Source organism: Amblyomma mixtum, chromosome 3, assembly GCF_055824585.1.
Source record: "Amblyomma mixtum isolate Tamu chromosome 3, ASM5582458v1, whole genome shotgun sequence".
Lineage (NCBI taxonomy): Eukaryota > Metazoa > Arthropoda > Arachnida > Ixodida > Ixodidae > Amblyomma > Amblyomma mixtum.
This window is the reverse complement of record NC_143014.1, coordinates 301,084,725-301,105,920: the sequence shown is the minus strand read 5'-3', so window position 1 is coordinate 301,105,920 and position 21,196 is coordinate 301,084,725. Positions and strand designations below refer to the sequence as shown.

Sequence of the window (21,196 nt, the reverse complement as noted above, 5' to 3'; positions counted from 1 at the left end):
ACAGCACAGTGCAAGAAGAAGAAGAAACACGCCACGCCATGTTATTTGAACAATGCTGCTATATAGGTGTGGTCACCTTAAATGTGTATGCTGAAATGTTGTATGTTCTGATTTTTGCTCTGTTCGCTATCTGCTTCTTTTGAAATGTACTTGTCATTTTTTATCAATATGTTTGTACCCCACTCCTGCCTAAGGCCTGTAACACAGGCCGGCAGTATTTGCTAAATAAATAAATAAATAAACAACCTTCACGTTACGAAGCGCAAGCGCTGGAGCTCCACCGCTACTGCGTCACACCCCTCAAAAGTTGCAGCGTCGTGTACGAGGAGGCTTCACTAGAGAAGAAGCGAATGGCATGTGATCAGCGTGCAGTTTTGGTGTCCTGGAAGAACTGGAGAAACCATGCAGACGAATGTGATCGTGCCAATCAGCACCTGAAACAGTGCGCAGCAGGGCTACAGTGAACCAGAAGAGTCCAGTACAGCGAGCGGAGAGGGCAGTGCCTTGCTGTGCGTGTCGCTGGAAGTGTCGCCTGAAGCAGCGGCGCTGCTGTCGACCACTCTTGAAGGCAGCCGACCCAGGCAAGCCTGACGGCCCTTCGGTTGTGGCTTCTCGTTAATTCTGTGCGGTTGTATTTCACAAGTGTTTTGATGTGAGTGAAATGTAACGAAGAAGACGAAGCTGGCAGTGGCGCGGGACGGAGCGCTCACACTAGGCAAGCGGCCAATAATTCATCTCTTCTCCATCGTTCAACCAGTCTCATCCTTTGGCTGGCCGCCATGCAACATTTGGACTCCGAAGTACACAGAAGCCACCACCACCTTTGCCGTACAGGCCCCGGCGAACCATTCGAGCCAAGCAACTCAGCATCCTGCACGGTGGCAGGATACCCAACAGCCAATCCCACGCTCTCACCACAACATGTCTATGCTCAAGCCACCTTCCTCCATCCAAGACCGGTCTCCTCCCCTGGGGGAATCCAGTGAGGCACAGCAACTAAGCTACAACATTGACATCCTCAGAAAAGCTAGCTATGACCTGGACCACTTACATTCGTGAAATCTGGGACGCTGGCGAATGCAATCTGTCAGAAGGTGAAGGAAGACCCCGACAGCGCCAAGCACGTGGCCGGCTTCTGTCAGTACACGGCTGCGTCTCAGAAGGAGCGGCCTAGTGTATTCTTGGAGGGACTCATCTGCGCCTGTCAAAATTGGTTCAGATGCCGCGACGTCATTGTTGACGGGGTACAATGGTGGACAGCAGCGCAATTCAAACCCTGGGGGAAAGCCACCTTCTCTACACTGGACGGCCTTCGTGGAATTTGTGGCCAAACTACTGGCATTCATCGCCAAAATAGCTGACCACGCACAGGTCCGCTCTCTGGCGGAACTCATCATCGACTGCTGCGAAGCCATTCTCTCTTCTCCAGGCTAAAATGAAGAGGAGCAGATAGAGTGTGTCTACAAGACGCTGCACAGGGAGGTGAAGCTCCCGAGCGAGCCGCCCTGCCGTGCATGAGGGCGCTCGCGTCAAGTCTACTTGCAGAGTTCATGTGCAGTGAACGCACAGTGCAAGAAGAACAACAAACACGCCACGCCACGTTATTTGAACAATGCTGCTATATAGGTGTGGTCACCTTAAGCACAAACTGTGAGGAGGAGCATGGCATATTACAACGGATTCAACACAGACCCATTCGTTTCGTGGGAGAAGCGGACCACAGGCCCACAGCAGGGCGCAATAGTACCGACCTTACAGTTTCCATCAGCGGTTCTCAGGAAACTAGGTGCAACCCACCCACCAGGCATGGTGCCTGCACTGCGATTGCGGGAGGACAATGCCGGAGATAAGAGAGAAGGGTTTATATGTGAATGCAGGTCACACCTAAATTTACTATCATGTCACACTGCGCTAGTTACTAACAGATGCTACTCCACCTAATGTCTTGCAATATAGCCAAAAATTTTGTGCAGTATAGATTTATGAGTACAGTTGAGCCCACTTATCATAGCTGCTGTTATTATGAATACTTGTTCATTCTCAGAAGATACAAAGTAGCGCTGTCAACTCGGCCCGCAGTAGAAAAACTTCCTCCTCCGAAAAGCACAAAGACTGGAGAGCATCTCCACGAACCCCTGACACCCATCCCGCAAAAAACTATGGGGACTAAACAACACAGTAAAAAGGTGGGCATTACTGACAAAACAATTCAGTTTTACGAAATGATGCCGCGAAAAACATATACTTTAAAGGAGACACCAGTGCTGGGCTTGGCATGGCAAGCCTCGCAAACTGCAGTGGGAGTTACCTTTTCACTCGTTACGGGTCGAACACAAAAGCTTGGATAAGGCATGGCTTTTTGTTCTGATTCAATGAGCGTGCAACCCCACATAAGCTTCGAATTGCCAATGCGTTTCCTCGCCAAGCGGCTTTCTGAGTTCCACTATGATATCACGAATCAAATGCGAACTCCTTCTTGTGCTTGAAAAATTTGCAATGCACCACACGTTGCATTCTTCGACTGTGGTGACAAAGCTGTTCTCAGCATTGAATGCCACATGCAAGATCCAGTTAACAGACATGGGCGTGACTCACACGCTCAAAATTCCCTGCTATGTCAAATCACAAACGCATGCTGGGTGATTCGCCACCCAGCATGCGCTGCTGCATGCTGGGGGTGGCATGCTATGCCATGGAATGACAGGTCGCTGTCGTACATGTGCGCAATTATACACATATGGATTTGTAGCAACTGAATGATGCACAGATGGCGAGACACCATTTCGCGTGGGATGACTTCACTGGTGCTGATCATGACGCCAGCATTGCAAAGCCATGCAATGGCGAAGCCACACACTCCCAACTATCAAGAATCACACAATGGCGATAAGGAAACCAACCTGCCTTCATTTGCAGTGGATGTGTTTACCGCGATTAATTATACTGTGCTCTTAAAGCAGACTGTTCGCACCTACAGCTCTAGCAAGAAACAGGCTTATGACTGCATTGAAGAGCTTCGATAGTGGCATCATGAAGTTTCCTTAAAAGAAGCCGATGTGCATAATGAACTTCTCTTAGAAATAAACACCAGTTTTGTCAGACTTTGGATTTCTGGCTGTAAACTGGGAAGTTCGTTTGTTACAAATCTCAAACTTAATAAACTCAATTCGCGCGACTGTCAGGTTTGTTACAAGCAGGCTTCACTGTATATAAAAGTCAAACCCATTTATAACAATATTCAAGTGCTCTGGAAATACCATCACTATAACCGATCATTATTATAACATGGTTGTGCCAGAAAAAAGCTTTAATTTATTGACAAGAAAGACCTGAAAAGGTCTGATCGCTCTAATGCCTGTAAAAACTCATTAATTCGAACTTCAGGGGACCGGAAAAATGTTAAAATCATCTAGTGATCCTAAAAACAAAACCAATGATCCTCAAAAACTAACAAGAACTGACTGCACCACGGTATATTTGTTTGATGAAAGACTTTGCAATGGTTGCTGGCTTTTGAGATAAGAACAGTGTGATAATTTTTTTTCCCATACAGCATGAATACTGTCCGGAGCAATGAAGCAGAACTGCTGAAATGTGATATGGGCCTCTGCGACAACCTTCACGTTACGAAGCGCAAGCGCTGGAGCTCCATCGCTACTCCGTCACACCCCTCAAAAGTTGCAGCGTCGTGCACGAGGAGGCTTCACTAGAGAAGAAGCGAATGGCATGTGATCAGCGTGCAGTTTTGGTGTCCTGGAAGAACTGGAGAAACCATGCAGACGAATGTGATCGTGCCAATCAGCACCTGAAACAGTGCGCAGCAGGGCTACAGTGAACCAGAAGAGTCCAGTACAGCGAGCGGAGAGGGCAGTGCCTTGCTGTGCGTGTCGCTGGAAGTGTCGCCTGAAGCAGCGGCGCTGCTGTCGACCACTCTTGAAGGCAGCCGACCCAGGCAAGCCTGACGGCGCTTCGGTTGTGGCTTCTCGTTAATTCTGTGCGGTTGTATTTCACAAGCGTTTTGATGTGAGTGTAATGTAACGAAGAAGACGAAGCTGGCAGTGGCGCGGGACGGAGCGCTCACACTAGGCCAGCGGCCAATAATTCATCTCTTCTCCATCGTTCAACCAGTCTCATCCTTTGGCTGGCCGCCATGCAACATTTGGACTCCGAAGTACACAGAAGCCACCACCACCTTTGCCGTACAGGCCCCGGCGAACCATTCGAGCCAAGCAACTCAGCATCCTGCACGGTGGCAGGATACCCAACAGCCAATCCCACGCTCTCGCCGCAACATGTCTATGCTCAAGCCACATTCCTCCATCCAAGACCGGTCTCCTCCCCTGGGGGAATCCAGTGAGGCACAGCAACTAAGCTACAACATTGACATCCTCAGAAAAGCTAGCTATGACCTGGACCACTTACATTCGTGAAATCTGGGACGCTGGCGAATGCAATCTGTCAGAAGGTGAAGGAAGACCCCGACAGCGCCAAGCACGTGGCCGGCTTCTGTCAGTACACGGCTGCGTCTCAGAAGGAGCGGCCTAGTGTATTCTTGGAGGGACTCATCTGCGCCTGTCAAAATTGGTTCAGATGCCGCGACGTCATTGTTGACGGGGTACAATGGTGAACAGCAGCGCAATTCAAACCCTGGGGGAAAGCCACCTTCTCTACACTGGACGGCCTTCGTGGAATTTGTGGCCAAACTACTGGCATCCATCGCCAAAATAGCTGACCACGCACAGGTCCGCTCTCTGGCGGAACTCATCATCGACTGCTGCGAAGCCATTCTCTCTTCTCCGGGCAAAAATGAAGAGGAGCAGATAGAGTGTGTCTACAAGACGCTGCACAGGGAGGTGAAGCTGCCGAGCGAGCCGCCCTGCCGCGCATGAGGGCGCTCGCGTCAAGTCTACTTGCAGAGTTCATGTGCAGTGACAGCACAGTGCAAGAAGAAGAAGAAACACGCCACGCCATGTTATTTGAACAATGCTGCTATATAGGTGTGGTCACCTTAAATGTGTATGCTGAAATGTTGTATGTTCTGATTTTTGCTCTGTTCGCTATCTGCTTCTTTTGAAATGTACTTGTCATTTTTTATCAATATGTTTGTACCCCACTCCTGCCTAAGGCCTGTAACACAGGCCGGCAGTATTTGCTAAATAAATAAATAAATAAACAACCTTCACGTTACGAAGCGCAAGCGCTGGAGCTCCACCGCTACTGCGTCACACCCCTCAAAAGTTGCAGCGTCGTGTACGAGGAGGCTTCACTAGAGAAGAAGCGAATGGCATGTGATCAGCGTGCAGTTTTGGTGTCCTGGAAGAACTGGAGAAACCATGCAGACGAATGTGATCGTGCCAATCAGCACCTGAAACAGTGCGCAGCAGGGCTACAGTGAACCAGAAGAGTCCAGTACAGCGAGCGGAGAGGGCAGTGCCTTGCTGTGCGTGTCGCTGGAAGTGTCGCCTGAAGCAGCGGCGCTGCTGTCGACCACTCTTGAAGGCAGCCGACCCAGGCAAGCCTGACGGCCCTTCGGTTGTGGCTTCTCGTTAATTCTGTGCGGTTGTATTTCACAAGTGTTTTGATGTGAGTGAAATGTAACGAAGAAGACGAAGCTGGCAGTGGCGCGGGACGGAGCGCTCACACTAGGCAAGCGGCCAATAATTCATCTCTTCTCCATCGTTCAACCAGTCTCATCCTTTGGCTGGCCGCCATGCAACATTTGGACTCCGAAGTACACAGAAGCCACCACCACCTTTGCCGTACAGGCCCCGGCGAACCATTCGAGCCAAGCAACTCAGCATCCTGCACGGTGGCAGGATACCCAACAGCCAATCCCACGCTCTCACCGCAACATGTCTATGCTCAAGCCACCTTCCTCCATCCAAGACCGGTCTCCTCCCCTGGGGGAATCCAGTGAGGCACAGACACTAAGCTACAACATTGACATCCTCAGAAAAGCTAGCTATGACCTGGACCACTTACATTCGTGAAATCTGGGACGCTGGCGAATGCAATCTGTCAGAAGGTGAAGGAAGACCCCGACAGCGCCAAGCACGTGGCCGGCTTCTGTCAGTACACAGCTGCGTCTCAGAAGGAGCGGCCTAGTGTATTCTTGGAGGGACTCATCTGCGCCTGTCAAAATTGGTTCAGATGCCGCGACGTCATTGTTGACGGGGTACAATGGTGGACAGCAGCGCAATTCAAACCCTGGGGGAAAGCCACCTTCTCTACACTGGACGGCCTTCGTGGAATTTGTGGCCAAACTACTGGCATTCATCGCCAAAATAGCTGACCACGCACAGGTCCGCTCTCTGGCGGAACTCATCATCGACTGCTGCGAAGCCATTCTCTCTTCTCCAGGCTAAAATGAAGAGGAGCAGATAGAGTGTGTCTACAAGACGCTGCACAGGGAGGTGAAGCTCCCGAGCGAGCCGCCCTGCCGTGCATGAGGGCGCTCGCGTCAAGTCTACTTGCAGAGTTCATGTGCAGTGAACGCACAGTGCAAGAAGAACAACAAACACGCCACGCCACGTTATTTGAACAATGCTGCTATATAGGTGTGGTCACCTTAAGCACAAACTGTGAGGAGGAGCATGGCATATTACAACGGATTCAACACAGACCCATTCGTTTCGTGGGAGAAGCGGACCACAGGCCCACAGCAGGGCGCAATAGTACCGACCTTACAGTTTCCATCAGCGGTTCTCAGGAAACTAGGTGCAACCCACCCACCAGGCATGGTGCCTGCACTGCGATTGCGGGAGGACAATGCCGGAGATAAGAGAGAAGGGTTTATATGTGAATGCAGGTCACACCTAAATTTACTATCATGTCACACTGCGCTAGTTACTAACAGATGCTACTCCACCTAATGTCTTGCAATATAGCCAAAAATTTTGTGCAGTATAGATTTATGAGTACAGTTGAGCCCACTTATCATAGCTGCTGTTATTATGAATACTTGTTCATTCTCAGAAGATACAAAGTAGCGCTGTCAACTCGGCCCGCAGTAGAAAAACTTCCTCCTCCGAAAAGCACAAAGACTGGAGAGCATCTCCACGAACCCCTGACACCCATCCCGCAAAAAACTATGGGGACTAAACAACACAGTAAAAAGGTGGGCATTACTGACAAAACAATTCAGTTTTACGAAATGATGCCGCGAAAAACATATACTTTAAAGGAGACACCAGTGCTGGGCTTGGCATGGCAAGCCTCGCAAACTGCAGTGGGAGTTACCTTTTCACTCGTTACGGGTCGAACACAAAAGCTTGGATAAGGCATGGCTTTTTGTTCTGATTCAATGAGCGTGCAACCCCACATAAGCTTCGAATTGCCAATGCGTTTCCTCGCCAAGCGGCTTTCTGAGTTCCACTATGATATCACGAATCAAATGCGAACTCCTTCTTGTGCTTGAAAAATTTGCAATGCACCACACGTTGCATTCTTCGACTGTGGTGACAAAGCTGTTCTCAGCATTGAATGCCACATGCAAGATCCAGTTAACAGACATGGGCGTGACTCACACGCTCAAAATTCCCTGCTATGTCAAATCACAAACGCATGCTGGGTGATTCGCCACCCAGCATGCGCTGCTGCATGCTGGGGGTGGCATGCTATGCCATGGAATGACAGGTCGCTGTCGTACATGTGCGCAATTATACACATATGGATTTGTAGCAACTGAATGATGCACAGATGGCGAGACACCATTTCGCGTGGGATGACTTCACTGGTGCTGATCATGACGCCAGCATTGCAAAGCCATGCAATGGCGAAGCCACACACTCCCAACTATCAAGAATCACACAATGGCGATAAGGAAACCAACCTGCCTTCATTTGGAGTGGATGTGTTTACCGCGATTAATTATACTGTGCTCTTAAAGCAGACTGTTCGCACCTACAGCTCTAGCAAGAAACAGGCTTATGACTGCATTGAAGAGCTTCAATAGTGGCATCATGAAGTTTCCTTAAAAGAAGCCGATGTGCATAATGAACTTCTCTTAGAAATAAACACCAGTTTTGTCAGACTTTGGATTTCTGGCTGTAAACTGGGAAGTTCGTTTGTTACAAATCTCAAACTTAATAAACTCAATTCGCGCGACTGTCAGGTTTGTTACAAGCAGGCTTCACTGTATATAAAAGTCAAACCCATTTATAACAATATTCAAGTGCTCTGGAAATACCATCACTATAACCGATCATTATTATAACATGGTTGTGCCAGAAAAAAGCTTTAATTTATTGACAAGAAAGACCTGAAAAGGTCTGATCGCTCTAATGCCTGTAAAAACTCATTAATTCGAACTTCAGGGGACCGGAAAAATGTTAAAATCATCTAGTGATCCTAAAAACAAAACCAATGATCCTCAAAAACTAACAAGAACTGACTGCACCACGGTATATTTGTTTGATGAAAGACTTTGCAATGGTTGCTGGCTTTTGAGATAAGAACAGTGTGATAATTTTTTTTCCCATACAGCATGAATACTGTCCGGAGCAATGAAGCAGAACTGCTGAAATGTGATATGGGCCTCTGCGACAACCTTCACGTTACGAAGCGCAAGCGCTGGAGCTCCACCGCTACTCCGTCACACCCCTCAAAAGTTGCAGCGTCGTGCACGAGGAGGCTTCACTAGAGAAGAAGCGAATGGCATGTGATCAGCGTGCAGTTTTGGTGTCCTGGAAGAACTGGAGAAACCATGCAGACGAATGTGATCGTGCCAATCAGCACCTGAAACAGTGCGCAGCAGGGCTACAGTGAACCAGAAGAGTCCAGTACAGCGAGCGGAGAGGGCAGTGCCTTGCTGTGCGTGTCGCTGGAAGTGTCGCCTGAAGCAGCGGCGCTGCTGTCGACCACTCTTGAAGGCAGCCGACCCAGGCAAGCCTGACGGCGCTTCGGTTGTGGCTTCTCGTTAATTCTGTGCGGTTGTATTTCACAAGCGTTTTGATGTGAGTGTAATGTAACGAAGAAGACGAAGCTGGCAGTGGCGCGGGACGGAGCGCTCACACTAGGCCAGCGGCCAATAATTCATCTCTTCTCCATCGTTCAACCAGTCTCATCCTTTGGCTGGCCGCCATGCAACATTTGGACTCCGAAGTACACAGAAGCCACCACCACCTTTGCCGTACAGGCCCCGGCGAACCATTCGAGCCAAGCAACTCAGCATCCTGCACGGTGGCAGGATACCCAACAGCCAATCCCACGCTCTCGCCGCAACATGTCTATGCTCAAGCCACATTCCTCCATCCAAGACCGGTCTCCTCCCCTGGGGGAATCCAGTGAGGCACAGCAACTAAGCTACAACATTGACATCCTCAGAAAAGCTAGCTATGACCTGGACCACTTACATTCGTGAAATCTGGGACGCTGGCGAATGCAATCTGTCAGAAGGTGAAGGAAGACCCCGACAGCGCCAAGCACGTGGCCGGCTTCTGTCAGTACACGGCTGCGTCTCAGAAGGAGCGGCCTAGTGTATTCTTGGAGGGACTCATCTGCGCCTGTCAAAATTGGTTCAGATGCCGCGACGTCATTGTTGACGGGGTACAATGGTGGACAGCAGCGCAATTCAAACCCTGGGGGAAAGCCACCTTCTCTACACTGGACGGCCTTCGTGGAATTTGTGGCCAAACTACTGGCATCCATCGCCAAAATAGCTGACCACGCACAGGTCCGCTCTCTGGCGGAACTCATCATCGACTGCTGCGAAGCCATTCTCTCTTCTCCGGGCTAAAATGAAGAGGAGCAGATAGAGTGTGTCTACAAGACGCTGCACAGGGAGGTGAAGCTCCCGAGCGAGCCGCCCTGCCGTGCATGAGGGCGCTCGCGTCAAGTCTACTTGCAGAGTTCATGTGCAGTGAACGCACAGTGCAAGAAGAACAAACACGCCACGTCACATTATTTGAACAATGCTGCTATATAGGTGTGGTCACCTTAAGCACAAACTGTGAGTAGGAGCATGGCATATTACAACGGATTCAACACAGACCCATTCGTTTCGTGGGAGAAGCGGACCACAGGCCCACAGCAGGGCGCAATAGTACCGACCTTACAGTTTCCATCAGCGGTTCTCAGGAAACTAGGTGCAACCCACCCACCAGGCATGGTGCCTGCACTGCGATTGCGGGAGGACAATGCCGGAGATAAGAGAGAAGGGTTTATATGTGAATGCAGGTCACACCTAAATTTACTATCATGTCACACTGCGCTAGTTACTAACAGATGCTACTCCACCTAATGTCTTGCAATATAGCCAAAAATTTTGTGCAGTACAGATTTATGAGTACAGTTGAGCCCACTTATCATAGCTGCTGTTATTATGAATACTTGTTCATTCTCAGAAGATACAAAGTAGCGCTGTCAACTCGGCCCGCAGTAGAAAAACTTCCTCCTCCGAAAAGCACAAAGACTGGAGAGCATCTCCACGAACCCCTGACACCCATCCCGCAAAAAGCTATGGGGACTAAACAACACAGTAAAAAGGTGGGCATTACTGACAAAACAATGCAGTTTTACGAAATGATCCCGCGAAAAACATATACTTTAAAGGAGACACCAGTGCTGGGCCTGGCATGGCAAGCCTCGCAAACTGCAGTGGGAGTTACCTTTTCACTCGTTACGGGTCGAACACAAATGCTTGGATAAGGCATGGCTTTTTGTTCTGATTCAGTGAGCGTGCAACCCCACATAAGCTTCGGATTGCCAATGCGTTTCCTCCCCAAGCGGCTTTCTGAGTTCCACTATGATATCACGAATCAAATTCGAACTCCTTCTTTTGCTTGAAAAATTTGCAATGCACCACACGTTGGATTCTTCGACTGTGGTGACAAAGCTGTTCTCAGCATTGAATGCCACATGCAAGATCCAGTTAACAGACATGGGCGTGACTCACACGCTCAAAATTCCCTGCTATGTCAAATCACAAACGCATGCTGGGTGATTCGCCACCCAGCATGCGCTGCTGCATGCTGGGGGTGGCATGCTATGCCATGGAATGACAGGTCGCTGTCGTACATGTGCGCAATTATACACATGTGGATTTGTAGCAACTGAATGATGCACAGATGGCGAGACACCATTTCGCGTGGGATGACTTCACTGGTGCTGATCATGACGCCAGCATTGCAAAGCTATGCAATGGCGAAGCCACTGTACACGACGACAACAGTCCCAACTACAGAGAATCACACAATGGCGATGAGGAAACCAACCTGCCTTCATTTGCAGTGGATGTATTAACCGCGATTAGTTATACTGTGCTCTTAAAGCAGACTGTTCGCACCTACAGCTCTAGCAAGAAACACGCTTATGACTGCATTGAAGAGCTTCGATAGTGCCGTCATAACGTTTCCTTAAAGGAAGCCAATGTGCATAATGAACTTCTCTTAGAAATAAACACCAGTTTTGTCAGACTTTGGATTTCTGGCTGTAAAATGGGAAGTTCGTTTGTTACGGATCTCAAACTTAATAAACTCAATTCGCGCGACTATCAGGTTTGTTACAAGCGGGCTTCACTGTATATAAAAGTCAAACCCATTTATGACAACATTGAAGTGCTCTGGAAATACCATCACTATAACCGATCATTATTATAACATAGTTGTGCCCGAAAAGAGCTTTAGAGCATTTATTGACAAGAAAGACCTGAAAAGGTTTGATCACTCTAATGCCTGTAAAAACTCATTAATTCGAACTTCAGGGGACCGGAAAAATGTTAAAATCATCTAGTGATCCTAAAAACAAAACCAATGATCCTCAAAAACTAACAAGAACTGACTGCACCACGGTATATTTGTTTGATCAATGATTTTGCAATGGTTGCTGGCTTTTGAGATAAGAACAGTGTGATAATTTTTTTTCCCATACTGCATGAATACTGTCTGGAGCAATGAAGCAGAACTGCTGAAATGTGATATGGGCCTCTGCGACAACCTTCACGTTACGAAGCGCAAGCGCTGGAGCTCCACCGCTACTGCGTCACACCCCTCAAAAGTTGCATCGTCGTGAACGAGGAGGCTTCACTAGAGAAGAAGCGAATGGCATGTGATCAGCGTGCAGTTTTGGTGTCCTGGAAGAACTGGAGAAACCATGCAGACGAATATGATCGTGCCAATCAGCACTTGAAACAGTGCGCAGCAGGGCTACAGTGAACCAGAAGAGTCCAGTACAGCGAGCGGAGAGGGCAGTGCCTTGCTGTGCGTGTCGCTGGAAGTGTCGCCTGAAGCAGCGGCGCTGCTGTCGACCACTCTTGAAGGCAGCCGACCCAGGCAAGCCTGACGGCGCTTCGGTTGTGGCTTCTCGTTAATTCTGTGCGGTTGTATTTCACAAGTGTTTTGATGTGAGTGTAATGTAACGAAGAAGACGAAGCTGGCAGTGGCGCGGGACGGAGCGCTCACACTAGGCCAGCGGCCAATAATTCATCTCTTCTCCATCGTTCAACCAGTCTCATCCTTTGGCTGGCCGCCATGCAACATTTGGACTCCGAAGTACACGGAAGCCACCACCACCTTTGCCGTACAGGCCCCGGCGAACCATTCGAGCCAAGCAACTCAGCATCCTGCACGGTGGCAGGATACCCAACAGCCAATCCCACGCTCTCACCGCAACATGTCTATGCTCAAGCCACCTTCCTCCATCCAAGACCGGTCTCCTCCCCTGGGGGAATCCAGTGAGGCACAGCAACTAAGCTACAACATTGACATCCTCAGAAAAGCTAGCTATGACCTGGACCACTTACATTCGTGAAATCTGGGACGCTGGCGAATGCAATCTGTCAGAAGGTGAAGGAAGACCCCGACAGCGCCAAGCACGTGGCCGGCTTCTGTCAGTACACGGCTGCGTCTCAGAAGGAGCGGCCTAGTGTATTCTTGGAGGGACTCATCTGCGCCTGTCAAAATTGGTTCAGATGCCGCGACGTCATTGTTGACGGGGTACAATGGTGGACAGCAGCGCAATTCAAACCCTGGGGGAAAGCCACCCTCTCTACTCTGGACGGCCTCCGTGGAATTTATGGCCAAACTACTGGCATCCATCGCCAAAATAGCTGACCACGCACAGGTCCGCTCTCTGGCGGAACTCATCATCGACTGCTGCGAAGCCATTCTCTCTTCTCCGGGCTAAAATGAAGAGGAGCAGATAGAGTGTGTCTACAAGACGCTGCACAGGGAGGTGAAGCTCCCGAGCGAGCCGCCCTGCCGTGCATGAGGGCGCTCGCGTCAAGTCTACTTGCAGAGTTCATGTGCAGTGAACGCACAGTGCAAGAAGAACAACAAACACGCCACGCCACGTTATTTGAACAATGCTGCTATATAGGTGTGGTCACCTTAAGCACAAACTGTGAGGAGGAGCATGGCATATTACAACGGATTCAACACAGACCCATTCGTTTCGTGGGAGAAGCGGACCACAGGCCCACAGCAGGGCGCAATAGTACCGACCTTACAGTTTCCATCAGCGGTTCTCAGGAAACTAGGTGCAACCCACCCATCAGGCATGGTGCCTGCACTGCGATTGCGGGAGGACAATGCCGGAGATAAGAAAGAAGGGTTTATATGTGAATGCAGGTCACACCTAAATTTACTATCATGTCACACTGCGCTAGTTACTAACAGATGCTACTCCACCTAATGTCTTGCAATATACCCAAAAATTTTGTGCAGTATAGATTTATGAGTACAGTTGAGCCCACTTATCGTAGCTGCTGTTATTATGAATACTTGTTCATTCTCAGAAGATACAAAGTAGCGCTGTCAACTCGGCCCGCAGTAGAAAAACTTCCTCCTCCGAAAAGCACAAAGACTGGAGAGCATCTCCACGAACCCCTGACACCCATCCCGCAAAAAACTATGGGGACTAAACAACACAGTAAAAAGGTGGGCATTACTGACAAAACAATTCAGTTTTACGAAATGATGCCGCGAAAAACATATACTTTAAAGGAGACACCAGTGCTGGGCTTGGCATGGCAAGCCTCGCAAACTGCAGTGGGAGTTACCTTTTCACTCGTTACGGGTCGAACACAAAAGCTTGGATAAGGCATGGCTTTTTGTTCTGATTCAATGAGCGTGCAACCCCACATAAGCTTCGAATTGCCAATGCGTTTCCTCGCCAAGCGGCTTTCTGAGTTCCACTATGATATCACGAATCAAATGCGACCTCCTTCTTGTGCTTGAAAAATTTGCAATGCACCACACGTTGCATTCTTCGACTGTGGTGACAAAGCTGTTCTCAGCATTGAATGCCACATGCAAGATCCAGTTAACAGACATGGGCGTGACTCACACGCTCAAAATTCCCTGCTATGTCAAATCACAAACGCATGCTGGGTGATTCGCCACCCAGCATGCGCTGCTGCATGCTGGGGGTGGCATGCTATGCCATGGAATGACAGGTCGCTGTCGTACATGTGCGCAATTATACACATGTGGATTTGTAGCAACTGAATGATGCACAGATGGCGAGACACCATTTCGCGTGGGATGACTTCACTGGTGCTGATCATGACGCCAGCATTGCAAAGCCATGCAATGGCGAAGCCACTGTACACGACGACAACACTCCCAACTACAGAGAATCACACAATGGCGATGAGGAAACCAACCTGCCTTCATTTGCAGTGGATGTGTTAACCGCGATTAGTTATACTGTGCTCTTAAAGCAGACTGTTCGCACCTACAGCTCTAGCAAGAAACACGCTTATGACTGCATTGAAGAGCTTCGATAGTGCCGTCATAAAGTTTCCTTAAAAGAAGCCAATGTGCATAATGAACTTCTCTTAGAAATAAACACCAGTTTTGTCAGACTTTGGATTTCTGGTTATGTAAACTGGAAAGTTCGTTTGTTACAAATCTCAAACTTAATAAACTCAATTCGCGCGACTGTCAGGTTTGTTACAAGCGGGCTTCACTGTATATAAAAGTAAAACCCATTTATAACAATATTGAAGTGCTCTGGAAATACCATCACTATAACCGATCATTATTATATCATGGTTGTGCCCGAAAAAAGCTTTAGAGCATTTATTGACAAGAAAGACCTGAAAGGGTTTGATCACTCTAATGCCTGTAAAAACTCATTAAATCGAACTTCAGGGGACCGGAAAAATGTTCAAATCATCTAATGATCCTAAAAACAAAATCGAATGATCCTCAAAAACTAACAAGAACTGACTGCACCACGGTATATTTGTTTGATGAAAGACTTTGCAATGGTTGCTGGCTTTTGAGATAAGAACAGTGTGATAATTTTTTTTCCCCATACTGCATGAATACTGTCCGGAGCAATGAAGCAGAACTGCTGAAATGTGTATGGTGTATGGTGTCAGAAGGTGAAGGAAGACCCCGACAGCGCCAAGCACGTGGCCGGCTTCTGTCAGTACACGGCTGCGTCTCAGAAGGAGCGGCCTAGTGTATTCTTGGAGGGACTCATCTGTGCCTGTCAAAATTGGTTCAGATGCCGCAACGTCATTGTTGGCGGGGTACAATGGTGGACAGCAGCGCAATGCAAACCCTGGGGGAAAGCCACCCTCTCTACACTGGACGGCCTTCGTGGAATTTGTGGCCGAACTACTGGCATCCATCGCCAAAATAGCTGACCACGCACAGGTCCGCTCTCTGGCGGAACTCATCATCGACTGCTGCGAAGCCATTCTCTCTTCTCCGGGCAAAAATGAAGAGGAGCAGATAGAGTGTGTCTACAAGACGCTGCACAGGGAGGTGAAGCTGCCGAGCGAGCCGCCCTGCCGCGCATGAGGGCGCTCGCGTCAAGTCTACTTGCAGAGTTCATGTGCAGTGACAGCACAGTGCAAGAAGAAGAAGAAACACGCCACGCCATGTTATTTGAACAATGCTGCTATATAGGTGTGGTCACCTTAAATGTGTATGCTGAAATGTTGTATGTTCTGATTTTTCCTCTGTTCGCTATCTGCTTCTTTTGAAATGTACTTGTCATTTTTTATCAATATGTTTGTACCCCACTCCTGCCTAAGGCCTGTAACACAGGCCGGCAGTATTTGCTAAATAAATAAATAAATAAACAACCTTCACGTTACGAAGCGCAAGCGCTGGAGCTCCACCGCTACTCCGTCACACCCCTCAAAAGTTGCAGCGTCGTGCACGAGGAGGCTTCACTAGAGAAGAAGCGAATGGCATGTGATCAGCGTGCAGTTTTGGTGTCCTGGAAGAACTGGAGAAACCATGCAGACGAATGTGATCGTGCCAATCAGCACCTGAAACAGTGCGCAGCAGGGCTACAGTGAACCAGAAGAGTCCAGTACAGCGAGCGGAGAGGGCAGTGCCTTGCTGTGCGTGTCGCTGGAAGTGTCGCCTGAAGCAGCGGCGCTGCTGTCGACCACTCTTGAAGGCAGCCGACCCAGGCAAGCCTGACGGCGCTTCGGTTGTGGCTTCTCGTTAATTCTGTGCGGTTGTATTTCACAAGCGTTTTGATGTGAGTGTAATGTAACGAAGAAGACGAAGCTGGCAGTGGCGCGGGACGGAGCGCTCACACTAGGCCAGCGGCCAATAATTCATCTCTTCTCCATCGTTCAACCAGTCTCATCCTTTGGCTGGCCGCCATGCAACATTTGGACTCCGAAGTACACAGAAGCCACCACCACCTTTGCCGTACAGGCCCCGGCGAACCATTCGAGCCAAGCAACTCAGCATCCTGCACGGTGGCAGGATACCCAACAGCCAATCCCACGCTCTCGCCGCAACATGTCTATGCTCAAGCCACATTCCTCCATCCAAGACCGGTCTCCTCCCCTGGGGGAATCCAGTGAGGCACAGCAACTAAGCTACAACACTGACATCCTCAGAAAAGCTAGCTATGACCTGGACCACTTACATTCGTGAAATCTGGGACGCTGGCGAATGCAATCTGTCAGAAGGTGAAGGAAGACCCCGACAGCGCCAAGCACGTGGCCGGCTTCTGTCAGTACACGGCTGCGTCTCAGAAGGAGCGGCCTAGTGTATTCTTGGAGGGACTCATCTGCGCCTGTCAAAATTGGTTCAGATGCCGCGACGTCATTGTTGACGGGGTACAATGGTGGACAGCAGCGCAATTCAAACCCTGGGGGAAAGCCACCTTCTCTACACTGGACGGCCTTCGTGGAATTTGTGGCCAAACTACTGGCATCCATCGCCAAAATAGCTGACCACGCACAGGTCCGCTCTCTGGCGGAACTCATCATCGACTGCTGCGAAGCCATTCTCTCTTCTCCGGGCTAAAATGAAGAGGAGCAGATAGAGTGTGTCTACAAGACGCTGCACAGGGAGGTGAAGCTCCCGAGCGAGCCGCCCTGCCGTGCATGAGGGCGCTCGCGTCAAGTCTACTTGCAGAGTTCATGTGCAGTGAACGCACAGTGCAAGAAGAACAAACACGCCACGCCACATTATTTGAACAATGCTGCTATATAGGTGTGGTCACCTTAAGCACAAACTGTGAGTAGGAGCATGGCATATTACAACGGATTCAACACAGACCCATTCGTTTCGTGGGAGAAGCGGACCACAGGCCCACAGCAGGGCGCAATAGTACCGACCTTACAGTTTCCATCAGCGGTTCTCAGGAAACTAGGTGCAACCCACCCACCAGGCATGGTGCCTGCACTGCGATTGCGGGAGGACAATGCCGGAGATAAGAGAGAAGGGTTTATATGTGAATGCAGGTCACACCTAAATTTACTATCATGTCACACTGCGCTAGTTACTAACAGATGCTACTCCACCTAATGTCTTGCAATATAGCCAAAAATTTTGTGCAGTACAGATTTATGAGTACAGTTGAGCCCACTTATCATAGCTGCTGTTATTATGAATACTTGTTCATTCTCAGAAGATACAAAGTAGCGCTGTCAACTCGGCCCGCAGTAGAAAAACTTCCTCCTCCGAAAAGCACAAAGACTGGAGAGCATCTCCACGAACCCCTGACACCCATCCCGCAAAAAGCTATGGGGACTAAACAACACAGTAAAAAGGTGGGCATTACTGACAAAACAATGCAGTTTTACGAAATGATCCCGCGAAAAACATATACTTTAAAGGAGACACCAGTGCTGGGCCTGGCATGGCAAGCCTCGCAAACTGCAGTGGGAGTTACCTTTTCACTCGTTACGGGTCGAACACAAATGCTTGGATAAGGCATGGCTTTTTGTTCTGATTCAGTGAGCGTGCAACCCCACATAAGCTTCGGATTGCCAATGCGTTTCCTCCCCAAGCGGCTTTCTGAGTTCCACTATGATATCACGAATCAAATTCGAACTCCTTCTTTTGCTTGAAAAATTTGCAATGCACCACACGTTGGATTCTTCGACTGTGGTGACAAAGCTGTTCTCAGCATTGAATGCCACATGCAAGATCCAGTTAACAGACATGGGCGTGACTCACACGCTCAAAATTTCCTGCTATGTCAAATCACAAACGCATGCTGGGTGATTCGCCACCCAGCATGCGCTGCTGCATGCTGGGGGTGGCATGCTATGCCATGGAATGACAGGTCGCTGTCGTACATGTGCGCAATTATACACATGTGGATTTGTAGCAACTGAATGATGCACAGACGGCGAGACACCATTTCGCGTGGGATGACTTCACTGGTGCTGATCATGACGCCAGCATTGCAAAGCCATGCAATGGCGAAGCCACTGTACACGACGTCAACACTCCCAACTATCAAGAATCACACAATGGCGATGAGGAAACCAACCTGCCTTCATTTGCAGTGGATGTGTTTACCGCGAATAGTTATACTGTGCTCTTAAAGCAGACTGTTCGTACCTACAGCTCTAGCAAGAAACACGCTTATGACTGCATTGAAGAGCTTCGATAGTGCCGTCATAAAGTTTCCTTAAAAGAAGCCAATGTGGATAATGAACTTCTCTTAGAAATAAACACCAGTTTTGTCAGACTTTGGATTTCTGGCTGTAAAATGGGAAGTTCGTTTGTTACGAATCTCAAACTTAATAAACTCAATTCTCGCGACTGTCAGGTTTGTTACAAGCGGGCTTCACTGTATATAAAAGTCAAACCCATTTATGACAACATTGAAGTGCTCTGGAAATACCATCACTATAACCGATCATTATTATAACATGGTTGTGCCCGAAAAAAGCTTTAGAGCATTTATTGACAAGAAAGACCTGAAAGGGTTTGATCACTCTAATGCCTGTAAAAACTCATTAAATCGAACTTCAGGGGACCGGAAAAATGTTCAAATCATCTAATGATCCTAAAAACAAAATCGAATGATCCTCAAAAACTAACAAGAACTGACTGCACCACGGTATATTTGTTTGATGAAAGACTTTGCAATGGTTGCTGGCTTTTGAGATAAGAACAGTGTGATAATTTTTTTTCCCATACTGCATGAATACTGACCGGAGCAATGAAGCAGAACTGCTGAAATGTGATATGGGCCTCTGCGACAACCTTCACGTTACGAAGCGCAAGCGCTGGAGCTCCACCGCTACTGCGTCACACCCCTCAAAAGTTGCAGCGTCGTGTACGAGGAGGCTTCACTAGAGAAGAAGCGAATGGCATGTGATCAGCGTGCAGTTTTGGTGTCCTGAAAGAACTGGAGAAACCATGCAGACGAATGTGATCGTGCCAATCAGCACCTGAAACAGTGCGCAGCAGGGCTACAGTGAACCAGAAGAGTCCAGTACAGCGAGCGGAGAGGGCAGTGCCTTGCTGTGCGTGTCGCTGGAAGTGTCGCCTGAAGCAGCGGCGCTGCTGTCGACCACTCTTGAAGGCAGCCGACCCAGGCAAGCCTGACGGCGCTTCGGTTGTGGCTTCTCGTTAATTCTGTGCGGTTGTATTTCACAAGTGTTTTGATGTGAGTGTAATGTAACGAAGAAGACGAAGCTGGCAGTGGCGCGGGACGGAGCGCTCACACTAGGCCAGCGGCCAATAATTCATCTCTTCTCCATGGTTCAACCAGTCTCATCCTTTGGCTGGCTGCCATGCAACATTTGGACTCCGAAGTACACAGAAGCCACCACCACCTTTGCAGTACAGGCCCCGGCGAACCATTCGAGCCAAGCAACTCAGCATCCTGCACGGTGGCAGGATACCCAACAGCCAATCCCACGCCCTCACCGCAACATGTCAATGCCCAAGCCACCTTCCTCCATCCAAGACCGGTCTCCTCGCCTGGGGGAATCCAGTGAGGCACAGCAACTAAGCTACAACATTGACATCCTCAGAAAAGCTAGCTATGACCTGGACCACTTACATTCATGAAATCTGGGACGCTGGCGAATGCAATCTGTCAGAAGATGAAGGAAGACCCCGACAGCGCCAAGCACGTGGCCGGCTTCTGTCAGTACACGGCTGCGTCTCAGAAGGAGCGGCGTAGTGTTTTCTTGGAGGGACTCATCTGCGCCTGTCAAAATTGGTTCAGATGCCGCGACGTCATTGTTGGCGGAGTACAATGGCGGGGTACAATGGCGGACAGCAGCGCAATTCAAACCCTGGGGGAAAGCCACCCTCTCTACACTGGACGGCCTTCGTGGAATTTCTGGCCAAACTACTGGCATCCATCGCAAAAATAGCTGACCACGCACAGGTCCGCTCTCTGGCGGAACTCATCAGACTGCTGCAAAGCCATTCTCTCTTCTCCGGGCAAAACTGAAGAGGAGCAGATAGAGTGTGTCTACAAGACGCTGCACAGGGAGGTGAAGCTCCCGAGCGAGCCGCCCTGCCGTGCATGAGGGCGCTCGCGACAAGTCTACTTGCAGAGTTCATGTGCAGTGAACGCACAGTGCAAGAAGAACAACAAAAACGCCACACCACGTTATTTGAACAATGCTGCTATATAGGTGTGGTCACCTTAAGCACAAACTGTGAGGAGGAGCATGGCATATTACAACGGATTCAACACAGACCCATTCGTTTCGCGGGAGAAGTGGACCACAGGCCCACAGCAGGGCGCAATAGTACCGACCTTACAGTTTCCATCAGCGGTTCTCATGAAACTAGGTGCAACCCACCCACCAAGCATGGTGCCTGCACTGCGATTGCGGGAGGACTCCCAGGGCCGAATGCAGGAAAGGGCGTCTACAAATCTACAACAGCAGCTCAGTGACGAAGCCGGCAGGCATGTGACCACCAGGGAACGACAGCCCATGTAGAGGGACAGAAAGAATGTTTACCTGAACTCGCAGCCATGGCAACAGCACCTCCTGGACTGTCGCCAC

General features: G+C 49.3%; 3 pseudogenes; all 3 read left to right on the top strand.

The window, feature by feature from the left end:
- Positions 1-402: 402 nt before the first annotated feature.
- Positions 403-5,418, top strand: LOC149355376 (uncharacterized; annotated as a pseudogene).
- Positions 5,334-15,752, top strand: LOC149355375 (uncharacterized; annotated as a pseudogene).
- A 444-nt stretch (positions 15,753-16,196) lies between these two features.
- LOC149355374 (uncharacterized) lies at positions 16,197-20,240 on the top strand (annotated as a pseudogene).
- The last annotated feature ends 956 nt before the right edge of the window (positions 20,241-21,196 follow it).